The sequence below is a fragment of the Rhipicephalus microplus genome, unplaced genomic scaffold (genome assembly GCF_043290135.1).
Source record: "Rhipicephalus microplus isolate Deutch F79 unplaced genomic scaffold, USDA_Rmic scaffold_391, whole genome shotgun sequence".
Lineage (NCBI taxonomy): Eukaryota > Metazoa > Arthropoda > Arachnida > Ixodida > Ixodidae > Rhipicephalus > Rhipicephalus microplus.
The window spans coordinates 45,001-57,500 of NW_027464955.1; the positions used below are offsets into that span (position 1 = coordinate 45,001).

General features: G+C 60.4%; 2 non-coding genes across 2 annotated transcripts; both read right to left on the reverse strand.

The window, feature by feature from the left end:
* Positions 1-131: 131 nt before the first annotated feature.
* LOC142794263 (5.8S ribosomal RNA) lies at positions 132-284 on the reverse strand. The gene has a single exon (XR_012892202.1). It is a non-coding gene; the product is annotated as a 5.8S ribosomal RNA (ribosomal RNA).
* A 1,719-nt stretch (positions 285-2,003) lies between these two features.
* LOC142794256 (small subunit ribosomal RNA) lies at positions 2,004-3,814 on the reverse strand. The gene has a single exon (XR_012892196.1). It is a non-coding gene; the product is annotated as a small subunit ribosomal RNA (ribosomal RNA).
* Between the last annotated feature and the right edge of the window lie 8,686 nt (positions 3,815-12,500).

The window sequence follows — 12,500 nt, forward strand, 5'->3', positions numbered from 1 at the left end:
CTCGCCCTTGAGTGGCCGCTGTTGGCGCTCGCTGTGAGGTGTTCAGCGTGCTGTCCGTGTTGCCGACGCGGTCAAAACGAGTCGACGGCTCACGTTCCCTTGTGCGCCGAAGGCTCTCTTGATATGTGATCCGACCCTCAGACAGACGAAGCCAAGGGAAGACCCAAGGCCGCAATGTGCGTTCAAAGAATCAGTGCTCAGTGTGTCCTGCAATTCACACCAAGTCTCGCAGCTGGCTGCGTTCTTCATCGACCCGAGAACCGAGTGATCCACCGCTTAGAGTCGTGAAAAAGTGTTTGTTCAATTCCGTACAGTCAAAACCAAACGTTTCTGGCACTCGGCCAAACAGTGGCCAAGAAGGGCGCTTTTCAGCGCACGCTTGGACTCCAAAACTCTGCCGCGCCTTTTTCGGCTGCCGCAAATCGAGCAAACGGTGTGTTTCGGACGGCGTTTCGCTTCCGCTACTTGCGAGTGCTTTCGTGGTCCACCCCTCTATAAATACTCGGGAGGCGTCGAAGCCGGTTCTCCAAGCCGGACCCGTAGGTATCGTTGTGTGCTCGCTCTCATTGGCCCGCCTAACCAGAAAATGCCTGCGGTACACCCATTTGGATAAGAGTGCACGCAGATGCGGGCCTCGACGGCTACACATTTCCTCGGGCGGCCGCCTCCCGGCCTCCGTGGAGCGCGGGATGCACGGTCCCATCGACAAGCCTCTCCCGTTTTTACCGTGGCGTCGCGGTTCACCACGGCGGGCGGGTCGGTCTCCTCCGCATAAAAAGGGGGACCCCCGCTTTTTGTTCCACGAAATCGCACAAGCTTTTTTCGCATCCACGGTTTGCCACCGCACACCAAAATGCCGATCCGGCTGCCTACTTTAGCCAACAGGTGGAGCCAGGCGCGCCGTACTTGCGCGGCACTTCCCACGTCCACCGAAGTCGGTGCCAAGGACCACTTTCGGCGCCGGAGCCGCGTACGAGCCTACTCGAGGCGGAAGAACGAAGCCAGCAAGGGCCTGGCCGCAAGTGCGTTCAATTGTCGGGACGTCCAAGTCCCTCGTTCTTCCGTGCTTCCTCTTTCGGCAAGTCGTTGCGGCACCTTCCCAAAGCGCGCAGACCCGCTAATCGCGACGAGCGCGACGTGGCCGTGCCGCCTTTCCCTCGGCAGCAAGCAAAACGCCTGGCAACGTCGACGCTCCCCTAACCGCGATCTCGCACCGTGTTTCGTGTGGCGAATTCAAAAGCCGGCCGGCGCTGCTGCAACCATTACGGTCGGTACGCATACGCCGCGGAGGGCGGGACGGTCATCGGAGCGTGCGGTTCCTCCATCGAGTACTGCGCACCTCGGCCGTCGCATCGCCGTGCCATGACCGGCCGCGCGTCAACGCGAACCGGTGCCAGCGAGATCCCTCGCCTGCAAGAACCGACCGGCAGCCTCCGTCACCCGAGGACGCGGAGGCGCTTGCCGCGGACGGCGGGACGGTATGCACTGGTGCACAGCGGACCCGTCACATCGCCAGTTCCTTGACCGACCGCCGACGCTTGTGCCGTTCCTCTCGTACTTGGCAGTCGCCGCGCGATTGTCGGGTCTCGTTCTTGCACGCTCGAACGGTCGGGAGGGCACTCGGCTGGCGTTTCGGGAACGCGCAGCCTCGCCTTCTACCGACGTAACCACGACTCGCCGTTCGCGCTCCGCCGCTCCTGTTTACAGTACTAGGCGGTCCCGCAGCGGTCGGGTCGCGCATTTCGAGCGCTTCGAGCCACGGTGCAGTGGCGGGTCGAAAGCCGACCTATGAGTGCGTTGCGCCGTTTGTACCCGCGTCCGCCACCTGGCCGACCGTCCAAGGTCGCGGTGTTGGCGTCCGCTGGGCGCAACAATTTGTCACGGGGTGCCGCTCCACATTCAGGCAGCCCCGTGGGGAAAAGCCGACCCCGCGTCCAAACGGGGTCAGCGGCAGAAAGTGTCGGGCGCAGACGCAGCTGAGGCGCTCACCCTTCACAATCCGTTAATGATCCTTCCGCAGGTTCACCTACGGAAACCTTGTTACGACTTTTACTTCCTCTAAATGATCAAGTTTGGTCATCTTTCCAACAGACCGGCGCAACCGAAAGGCCGCGCCGGACATCGGTCCGAAGACCTCACTAAATCATTCAATCGGTAGTAGCGACGGGCGGTGTGTACAAAGGGCAGGGACGTAATCAACGCGAGCTTATGACTCGCGCTTACTGGGAATTCCTCGTTCAAGGGGAACAATTGCAAGCCCCTATCCCAATCACGAATGAAGTTCCACGGGTTACCCAGTCTTTTCAGACAGGGATAAAGACACGCTGCTTCCTTCAGTGTAGCGCGCGTGCGGCCCCGGACATCTAAGGGCATCACAGACCTGTTATTGCTCTGTTTCGTGCGGCTAGGAGCCGCTTGTCCCTCTAAGAAGGTTGTAAGGTGCTGGGAACCCCGCACCTATTTAATAGGCTAGAGTCTCGTTCGTTATCGGAATTAACCAGACAAATCGCTCCACCAAGAACGGCCATGCACCACCATCCACCGAATCAAGAAAGAGCTCTCAATCTGTCAATCCTCCCAGTGTCCGGGCCGGGTAAGTTTTCCCGTGTTGAGTCAAATTAAGCCGCAGGCTCCACTCCTGGTGGTGCCCTTCCGTCAATTCCTTTAAGTTTCAGCTTTGCAACCATACTTCCCCCGGAACCCAAATACTTTGGTTTCCCGGAAGCTGCCCGCCGAGTCATTTGAGTAACTCAGGCGGATCGCTGGTTGGCATCGTTTATGGTCAGAACTAGGGCGGTATCTGATCGCCTTCGAACCTCTGACTTTCGTTCTTGATCAATGAAAACATTCTTGGCAAATGCTTTCGCAGTAGTTCGTCTTGCGACGGTCCAAGAATTTCACCTCTAGCGCCGCAATACGAATGCCCCCGTCCGTCCCTCTTAATCATTACCTCGTATTCCAAAAACCAACAGAACAGAAACGAGGTCTTGTTCTATTATTCCATGCAAGTTTATTCAGGCGACTCGCCTGCGTTGAGCACTCTAATTTTTTCAAAGTAAAAGCACCGGCCATCTCGAGGCACACAATGAAGTGCACCAAGAAAGAACCGGCATGATGTTCAGTCCGAGCCGTCGCATCGGGTAGATGCACTACTCGTCTGGAACTGAGATCCAACTACGAGCTTTTTAACCGCAGCAGCTTTAGTATACGCTATTGGAGCTGGAATTACCGCGGCTGCTGGCACCAGACTTGCCCTCCAATTGATCCTCGTTAAAGGATTTAGAGTGTACTCATTTCAATTACGGGGCCTCAAAAGAGTCCCGTATTGTTATTTTTCGTCACTACCTCCCCGTGCCGGGAGTGGGTAATTTGCGCGCCTGCTGCCTTCCTTGGATGTGGTAGCCGTTTCTCAGGCTCCCTCTCCGGAATCGAACCCTGATTCTCCGTTACCCGTAACAACCATGGTAAGCAAGTAACCTACCATCGAAAGTTGATAAGGCAGACACTTGAAAGAAACGTCGCCGGCTCGTGGCCATGCGATCAGCACAAAGTTATCCAGAGTCACCACACAATACGGGCCGAAACCCGATCGATCTTGGTCTAATAAAAGCACCCGTTACCCAAAGGGCTCCAGGCTCACTGCATGTATTAGCTCTAGAATTGCCACAGTTATCCAAGTAGGAAGAAACGATCTAAGGAACCATAACTGATTTAATGAGCCATTCGCGGTTTCGCCTTATTTCGGCATGTACTTAGACATGCATGGCTTAATCTTTGAGACAAGCATATGATTACTGGCAGGATCAACCAGGTAATCGTTCGACTGCGCGTCCGTCCTCGCCCTCGGCGGGCCGGACGCAGTCTGTGTGCGGCGGAGGCCACCTTCAGGCGCCCCAACACGCTTATTTTGCACTCCGAGATGACGGCGTTCGAGCTCGCTACGGCACAACCTTCCCGAAAGACGAGTGGGAGCCGTGCGGCAAGAAGCACGTTCATGCTCGCTCTTTTTCGTTGCATCGACTCGGTCGCGCCGTGCGGGTTGCCCAAGCCCGCTGCACTGTCGGTGGACCGGCCGGAACTAGCAACGGAGCCGAGACTGCAAAGCCGCCAGACGACGGGTCACGCCCGCGTCTTCGGCGCTTTCGCATCTGAATCGCCCGAGGACGACACGGAACACACCTCGATATCGTGGTAAAACGGCACCGTCCGACAACCAGCCCCTAACGCATCAAGCGGATGAGGCTGCAGACGACTGCCGTGGATTCCCCTGGAGCAGACCCGAGGACACGCTTGACGAGGCCGAAGCCCGCCGCATATCAGACACCCGGTCGCTTTCGCGTACGCCGCTCACGAGAACCCCCACATAATAGCAGCGATAAGTACCCAGACCTCCTTGGGCCCTAATACGAGCGTACTCGAGAAAATTTCACCGCGGGTGTGCCCCGAAACGTGTGGCATGTTGAGCGTGCCACAAGTCTACGTCGCTCTCAAACCCGCCGAGGTCGTAGAATTTGCGACCCTACTCACGAAATTCCCACCGAGGATACGGCCGCAAACGTACCGCACCTTGGGTAGGCCACGAGTTTGTGCAACACTACGCTGACGGCACAGCACCGAGGTCGTGCGCGCACGCACGGGAAAATTCCGCCGCGGTTTCTGCCGAAAACGTGAGGCACCACGACTCTCCGCAAGTTCGCGTCGACTGCGAAAGACCGAAGTCGTGAACGACGTGTCCGCTACTCGCCGCCGACACGCTGGACACCAAACGTACAACGACTCGACGGCGTCGTAGAGGCCCACGACGCGGTTTTCCTTAACGACGTCTCGGCGTGGCACCGACAGGTTAGAACGGCCGACCAACGTTCCCTGTCCGCCGTTCGGCTCAGTCGAAGGGCTCGGCGACTTCGGCAACGCTGCGAAGCCGCACGGTGACGCACGCCATGTCCCCATTTTTTTTTTTCTTTCTGCGTCTGCCGGGGTGCCCCTATAATAGCAGCGATAAGCACCCAGACCGCCGTGGGTCGCTCGCCCCGGCTGACGTGGTTTTTCGTACTCCTGCGGCGGTCGCCGTCAAGCACGTCCAAATACGCTACTTTCGTGGGCGCATTCACGCTCTTTCGCTTCGCCGGAGTGCCAGCACTCACTCTGCCAAAAACGGCGAACATCCGAGCGGCGGTTCCCACTTTTGCGTCGGCGTCGCAAACCCCGCCCCGGCAGACGAGGTTTGCCGTACTCGGGCGACGGTGGCCGGCGGGCACGTCGAAAGACGCCGATATCGTGCGCGAATTGGCGCACCTTGGCTTCACCGGAGTGCCGCCACTGACTCCTCCAAAAACGGCGAAGATCCGAGCGGCGCTTCCCACTTTCGCATCGGCGTCCCGAACTCCGCCCCGGCTGACGCGGTTTACCGTACTCGTGCGACGGTCGCCGGCGAGCACGTGGAAAGACGCCGATATCGTGCCCGAATCGGCTCCGTTCGGCTTCGCCGGAGTGCCAGCACTGGCTCGGCGAAAGACGACGAACATCCGAGCGACGGTTCTCACTATTGCGTACGCGTCGCAAACCCCGCCCCGGCAGACGCACTTTGCCGTACTCGTGCGACGGTCGCCGGCGAGCACGTAGAAAGACGCCGATATCGTGCCGGAATCGGCCCCGTTTGGCTTCGCCGGAGTGCCAGCACTCACTCGGCCACAAACGGCGAACATCCGAGCGGCGGTTCCCACTTAGCCGTCGGCGTCCCGAACTCCGCCCCGGCAGACGCGGTTGCCGAGCTCGTGCGACTAGCGACCGCGAAGCCGTCTCGCGACGCCGCTTTCGTGCGCGGCTCCCACTGCGACCTGGGTCACCCGAGGTCGACGAGCAAAAAAGAATGTCGAAAAAAATTTTTTTTTTTTTTTGCGTCTGCCGGGGTGCCCCTATAATAGCAGCGATAAGCACCCAGACCGCCATGGGTCGCTCGCCCCGGCTGACGTGGTTTTTCGTTTTCCTGCGGTGGTCGTCGTCAAGCACGTCCAAACACGCCACTTTCGTGGGCGCATTCGCGCTCTTTCGCTTCGCCGGAGTGCCAGCACTCACTCTGCCAAAAACGGCGAACATCCGAGCGGCGGTTCCCACTTTTGCGTCGGCGTCGCAAACCCCGCCCCGGCAGACGAGGTTTGCCGTACTCGTGCGACGGTGGCCGGCGGGCACGTCGAAAGACGCCGATATCGTGCGCGAATTGGCGCACCTTGGCTTCACCGGAGTGCCGCCACTGACTCCTCCAAAAACGGCGAAGATCCGAGCGGCGCTTCCCACTTTCGCATCGGCGTCCCGAACTCCGCCCCGGCTGACGCGGTTTACCGTACTCGTGCGACGGTCGCCGGCGAGCACGTGGAAAGACGCCGATATCGTGCCCGAATCGGCTCCGTTCGGCTTCGCCGGATTGCCAGCACTGGCTCGGCGAAAGACGACGAACATCCGAGCGACGGTTCTCACTATTGCGTACGCGTCGCAAACCCCGCCCCGGCAGACGCACTTTGCCGTACTCGTGCGACGGTCGCCGGCGAGCACGTAGAAAGACGCCGATATCGTGCCGGAATCGGCCCCGTTTGGCTTCGCCGGAGTGCCAGCACTCACTCGGCCACAAACGGCGAACATCCGAGCGGCGGTTCCCACTTAGCCGTCGGCGTCCCGAACTCCGCCCCGGCAGACGCGGTTGCCGAGCTCGTGCGACTAGCGACCGCGAAGCCGTCTCGCGACGCCGCTTTCGTGCGCGGCTCCCACTGCGACCTGGGTCACCCGAGGTCGACGAGCAAAAAAGAATGTCGAAAAAAATTTTTTTTTTTTTTTGCGTCTGCCGGGGTGCCCCTATAATAGCAGCGATAAGCACCCAGACCGCCATGGGTCGCTCGCCCCGGCTGACGTGGTTTTTCGTTTTCCTGCGGTGGTCGTCGTCAAGCACGTCCAAACACGCCACTTTCGTGGGCGCATTCGCGCTCTTTCGCTTCGCCGGAGTGCCAGCACTCACTCTGCCAAAAACGGCGAACATCCTAGTGGCGGTTCCCACTTTTGCGTCGGCGTCGCCAACCCCGCCCCGGCATACGCGGTTTGCCGTACTCGTGCGGCGGTGGCCGGCGGGCACGTCGAAAGACACCGATATCGTGCGCGAGTCGATGCTTCTTGGTCTCGCAGGAGGGCCGCCACTCACTCCTGCAAAAACGGCGAAGATCCGAGCGGCGCTTCCCACTTTTTCGTCGGCGTCGCAAACCTCGCCCCGGCAGACGCGCTTTGCCGTACTCGTGCGACGGTCGCCGGCGAGCACGTCGAAATACGCCGATATCGTGCCCGAATCGGCCCCGTTTCGCTTCGCCGGAGTGCCAGCACTCGCTCGGCCAAAGACGACGAACATCCGAGCGACGGTTCCCACTATTGCGTACGCGTCGCGAACCCCGCCCCGGCAGACGCGGTTTGCCGTACTCGTGCGGCGGTGGCCGGCGGGCACGTCGAAAGACGCCGATATCGTGCACGAATTGGCGCTCCTTGGCTTCACCGGAGTGCCAGCACTCACTCGGCCAAAAACGGCGAACATCCGAGCAGCGGTACCCACTTAGCCGTCGGCATCCCGAACTCCGCGCCGGCTGACGCGGTTGCCGAGCTCGTGCGACTAGCGACCGCGAACGCGTCTCGCGACGCCGCTTTCGTGCGCGGCTCCCATTGCGACCTGGGTTACCCGAGCTCGACCAGCAAAAAAGAAGGTCGAAAATTTTTTTTTTTTTTTCTGCGTCTGCCGGGGTGCCCCTATAATAGCAGCGATAAGCACCCAGACCGCCGTGTGTCGCTCGCCCCGGCTGACGTGGTTTTTCGTACTCCTGCAGCGGTCGCCGTCACGCACGTCCAAATACGCCACTTTCGTGGGCGCATTCGCGCTCTTTCGCGTCGCCGGAGTGCCAGCACTCACTCTGCCAAAAATGGCCAACATCCGAGCGGCGGTTCCCACTTTTGCGTCGGCGTCGTAAACCCCGCCCCGGCAGACGCGGTTTGCCCTACTCGTGCGACGGTCGCCGGCGAGCGCGTCGAAAGACGCCGATATCGTGCGCTAATTGGCGCTCCTTGGCTTCTCCGGAGTGCCGCCACTCACTCCTCCAAAAACGGCGAAGATCCGAGCGGCGTTCTCCACTTTCGCATCGGCGTCCCGAACTCCGCCCGGGCTGACGCGGTTTACCGTACTCGTGCGACGGTCGCCGGCGGGCACGTCGAAAGACGCCGATATCGTGCCGTAATCGGCCCCGTTTGGCTTCGCCCGTGTGCCAGCACTCACTCGGCCAAAAACGGCGAACATCCGAGCAGCGTTTCCCACTTTCGCATCGGCGTCCCGAAGCCCGCCCCGGCAGACGCGGTTTGCCCTACTCGAGCGACGGTCGCCGGCGATCACGTCGAAAGGCGCCGAATTCGTGCACGAATCGATGCTTCTTGGTCTCGCAGGAGGGCCGCCACTCACTCCTGCAAAAACGGCGAAGATCCGAGTTGCGCTTCCCACTTTTTCGTCGGCGTCCCGAACTACGCCCCGGCTGACGCGGTTTACCGTACTCGTGCGACGGTCGCCGGCGGGCACTTCAAAATACGCCGATTTCGTGGGCGCATTCACGCTGTTTCGCTTCCCCGGAGTGCCAACACTCACTCTGCCGAAAGCGGCGATCATCCGAGCGGCGGTTCCCACTTTTGCGTCGGCTTCGCAAACGGCGCCCCGGCAGACGCGCTCGTGCGACGTACTCGTGCGACGGTCGCCGGCGAGCACGTCGAAAGACGCCGATATCGTGCTCGAATCGACCCCGTTTCGCTTCGCCGGAGTGCTGCCAGTCACGGCGCAGAAAACGGCGAACAAGTGTTTTTTTTTTTTTTTTTCCTAGAATTTGTGTTATAGAAGGCACATTTGATATCGGACGATAATTTTCAACTTTATCACGCGCACCGATTTTCGTGTAGAGGTTTGCAAGTTTATGGGAATTTCTCCACTTGGAATAATGCGATTTAGTAGTACTACGAGAACTTCATGGATGTACTCAAGGGTACGGGGCAAGTCAGTTACGTCAACACCTGCAGATTTTTTACACTTCAAACTGAAAATTGTTGGTTGTGAGTCCTCGTGTGATATTAAAGGCCGATTCGCTAACACATAGAACAAAGAAAGAAAGGAAGAAAAAACGCCCGCGCTCGCTCAAGAAACCTGGGTTCGCAACAAGTGGCAACAACAAGCAACCGAGCGAGTGCGCCAAAACCCGTGGCGGCCGAACAAACGCGAAGTCCCAACCGCGTCAGCCGGGGCGGCACGGGACAGGAAAAATCACTTCAGCCGGGGCGGCGGGGCACCGAATAAACCTCGTCACCTCGTCGCAGGATAAAAGAGGAAACAAAAAGTCTAAACAGCGTCTGCTGGAGCGAATGCGTAATAAAACAACAACAACAACAAAAAAAAAAAACACCCGCGCTCAAGAAGTCTGCAATCACCACAAAAGGCGACTGTGACCGAGCAGCGTCAGCCGGGGCCGTGCGGAAACGGAAAAACCGCGACTACCGGGGCGTCGAGGCACCGAAAAATCCACTTCAGCCGCGGCGAAAAAAAAAAACAAAAAGAAAGACGGAGGGGGGGGGGAACCACGTCTGCCGGGGCGAAGGAAAAAAAAAAAACGCGTCTGCCGGGGCGAGCCCGGGTGCGGCACCACCGGGAAAACTGTGGCAAACAGACATGGCGATCGAGTGAGTGGGCCGCCAGCCAGGCTCAGCCAAAAAGTGCAAAGTCCGAACTGCGTCAGCCGGGGCGGCAAAAACCACGTCAGCCGGGGCGGCGCAAAAAACCGCGTCTGCCGGGGCGGCACGAAACCGCGTCAGCCGGGGCGGCGCGAAAACTGCGTCAGCCGGGGCGAAAGAAAAAAAAAAAAAAACGCGTCTGCCGGGGCGAGCCCGGGTGCGGCACCACCGGGAAAACTGTGGCAAACAGACATGGCGATCGAGTGAGTGGGCCGCCAGCCAGGCACAGCCGAAAAGTGCAAAGTCCGAACCGTGTCAGCCGGGGCGGCAAAAAACCGCGTCAGCCGGGGCGGCGCAAAAAACCGCGTCTGCCGGGGCGGCACGAAACCGCGTCAGCCGGGGCGGCGCGAAAACTGCGTCAGCCGGGGCGAGCCCGGGTGCGGCACCACCGGGAAAACTGTGGCAAACAGACATGGCGATCGAGTGAGTGGGCCGCCAGCCAGGCTCAGCCAAAAAGTGCCAAGTCCGAACTGCGTCAGCCGGGGCGGCAAAAAACCGCGTCAGCCGGGGCGGCGCAAAAAACCGCGTCTGCCGGGGCGGCGCGAAAACCGCGTCTGCCGGGGCGGCGCGAAAACTGCGTCAGCCGGGGCGAAAGAAAAAAAAAAACGCGTCTGCCGGGGCGAGCCCGGGTGCGGCACCACCGGGAAAACTGTGGCAAACAGACATGGCGATCGAGTGAGTGGGCCGCCAGCAAGGCTCAGCCAAAAAGTGCTAAGTCCGAACTGCGTCAGCTGGGGCGGCAAAAAACCGCGTCTGCCGGGGCGGCACGAAACCGCGTCAGCCGGGGCGGCGCGAAAACCGCGTCTGCCGGGGCGGCACGAAACCGCGTCAGCCGGGGCGGCGCGAAAACTGCGTCAGCCGGGGCGAGCCCGGGTGCGGCACCACCGGGAAAACTGTGGCAAACAGACATGGCGATCGAGTGAGTGGGCCGCCAGCCAGGCACAGCCGAAAAGTGCTAAGTCCGAACTGCGTCAGCCGGGGCGGCAAAAACCGCGTCAGCCGGGGCGGCGCGAAAACCGCGTCTGCCGGGGCGGCACGAAACCGCGTCAGCCGGGGCGGCGCGAAAACTGCGTCAGCCGGGGCGAGCCCGGGTGCGGCACCACCGGGAAAACTGTGGCTAACAGACATGGCGATCGAGTGAGTGGGCCACCAGCCAGGCTCAGCCAAAAAGTGCTAAGTCCGAACTGCGTCAGCCGGGGCGGCAAAAACCGCGTCAGCCGGGGCGGCGCAAAAAACCGCGTCTGCCGGGGCGGCACGAAACCGCGTCAGCCGGGGCGGCGCGAAAACTGCGTCAGCCGGGGCGAAAGAAAAAAAAAAACGCGTCTGCCGGGGCGAGCCCGGGTGCGGCACCACCGGGAAAACTGTGGCAAACAGACATGGCGATCGAGTGAGTGGGCCGCCAGCCAGGCACAGCCGAAAAGTGCCAAGTCCGAACTGCGTCAGCCGGGGCGGCAAAAAACCGCGTCAGCCGGGGCGGCGCAAAAAACCGCGTCTGCCGGGGCGGCACGAAACCGCGTCAGCCGGGGCGGCGCGAAAACTGCGTCAGCCGGGGCGAGCCCGGGTGCGGCACCACCGGGAAAACTGTGGCAAACAGACATGGCGATCGAGTGAGTGGGCCGCCAGCCAGGCTCAGCCAAAAAGTGCCAAGTCCGAACTGCGTCAGCCGGGGCGGCGCAAAAAACCGCGTCTGCCGGGGCGGCGCGAAAACCGCGTCTGCCGGGGCGAAAGAAAAAAAAACGCGTCTGCCGGGGCGAGCCCGGGTGCGGCACCACCGGGAAAACTGTGGCAAACAGACATGGCGATCGAGTGAGTGGGCCGCCAGCAAGGCTCAGCCAAAAAGTGCCAAGTCCGAACTGCGTCAGCCGGGGCGGCAAAAAACCGCGTCTGCCGGGGCGGCACGAAACCGCGTCAGCCGGGGCGGCGCGAAAACCGCGTCTGCCGGGGCGGCACGAAACCGCGTCAGCCGGGGCGAGCCCGGGTGCGGCACCACCGGGAAAACTGTGGCAAACAGACATGGCGATCGAGTGAGTGGGCCGCCAGCCAGGCACAGCCGAAAAGTGCTAAGTCCGAACTGCGTCAGCCGGGGCGGCAAAAACCGCGTCAGCCGGGGCGGCGCAAAAACCGCGTCTGCCGGGGCGAATGCAAAAAAAACAAAGAAAAAAGCCCGCGCTTAATCAAAAGAAAACAAAGAAAAAAGCTTGCGCTTAATCAAAAGAAAACAAACAAAAAAAGTTCGCGCTTAAGCCTGGCGGTGGAACCACCGGGGCAAACAGACCTGGCGATCGAGTGAGTGGGCCGCCAGCCGGGGTGAGCCAAAAAGTGCAAAGTCGGAACCGCGTCAGCCGGGGCGGCGCGAAAACCGCGTCAGCCGGGGCGGCGCAAAAACTGCGTCAGCCGGGGCGGCACGGAAAAACGAAAACCGCGTCAGCCGGGGCGGCACGGAAAAACGAAAACCACGTCAGCCGGGGCGACATCAAAATGAGGAAAAAAAAAAAAAAACTGCCTTAGGACACCTGCGTACACTTTCATGCGTTTGGGCATATCTCTCTGTAACACGCGCGCCCCTCGTTACGCGCGGCACTCTGTTTTCTCCGACACCCATATTTCGGCGGCATGTGGCACGCGCGCCCGTCCCTACGCACGGCACACCGCAGTGCTTTCTCGATATTTTTCTTTTCCTCCAACACCGTCATCTATAGGCTTTTAGTGACCTGTTG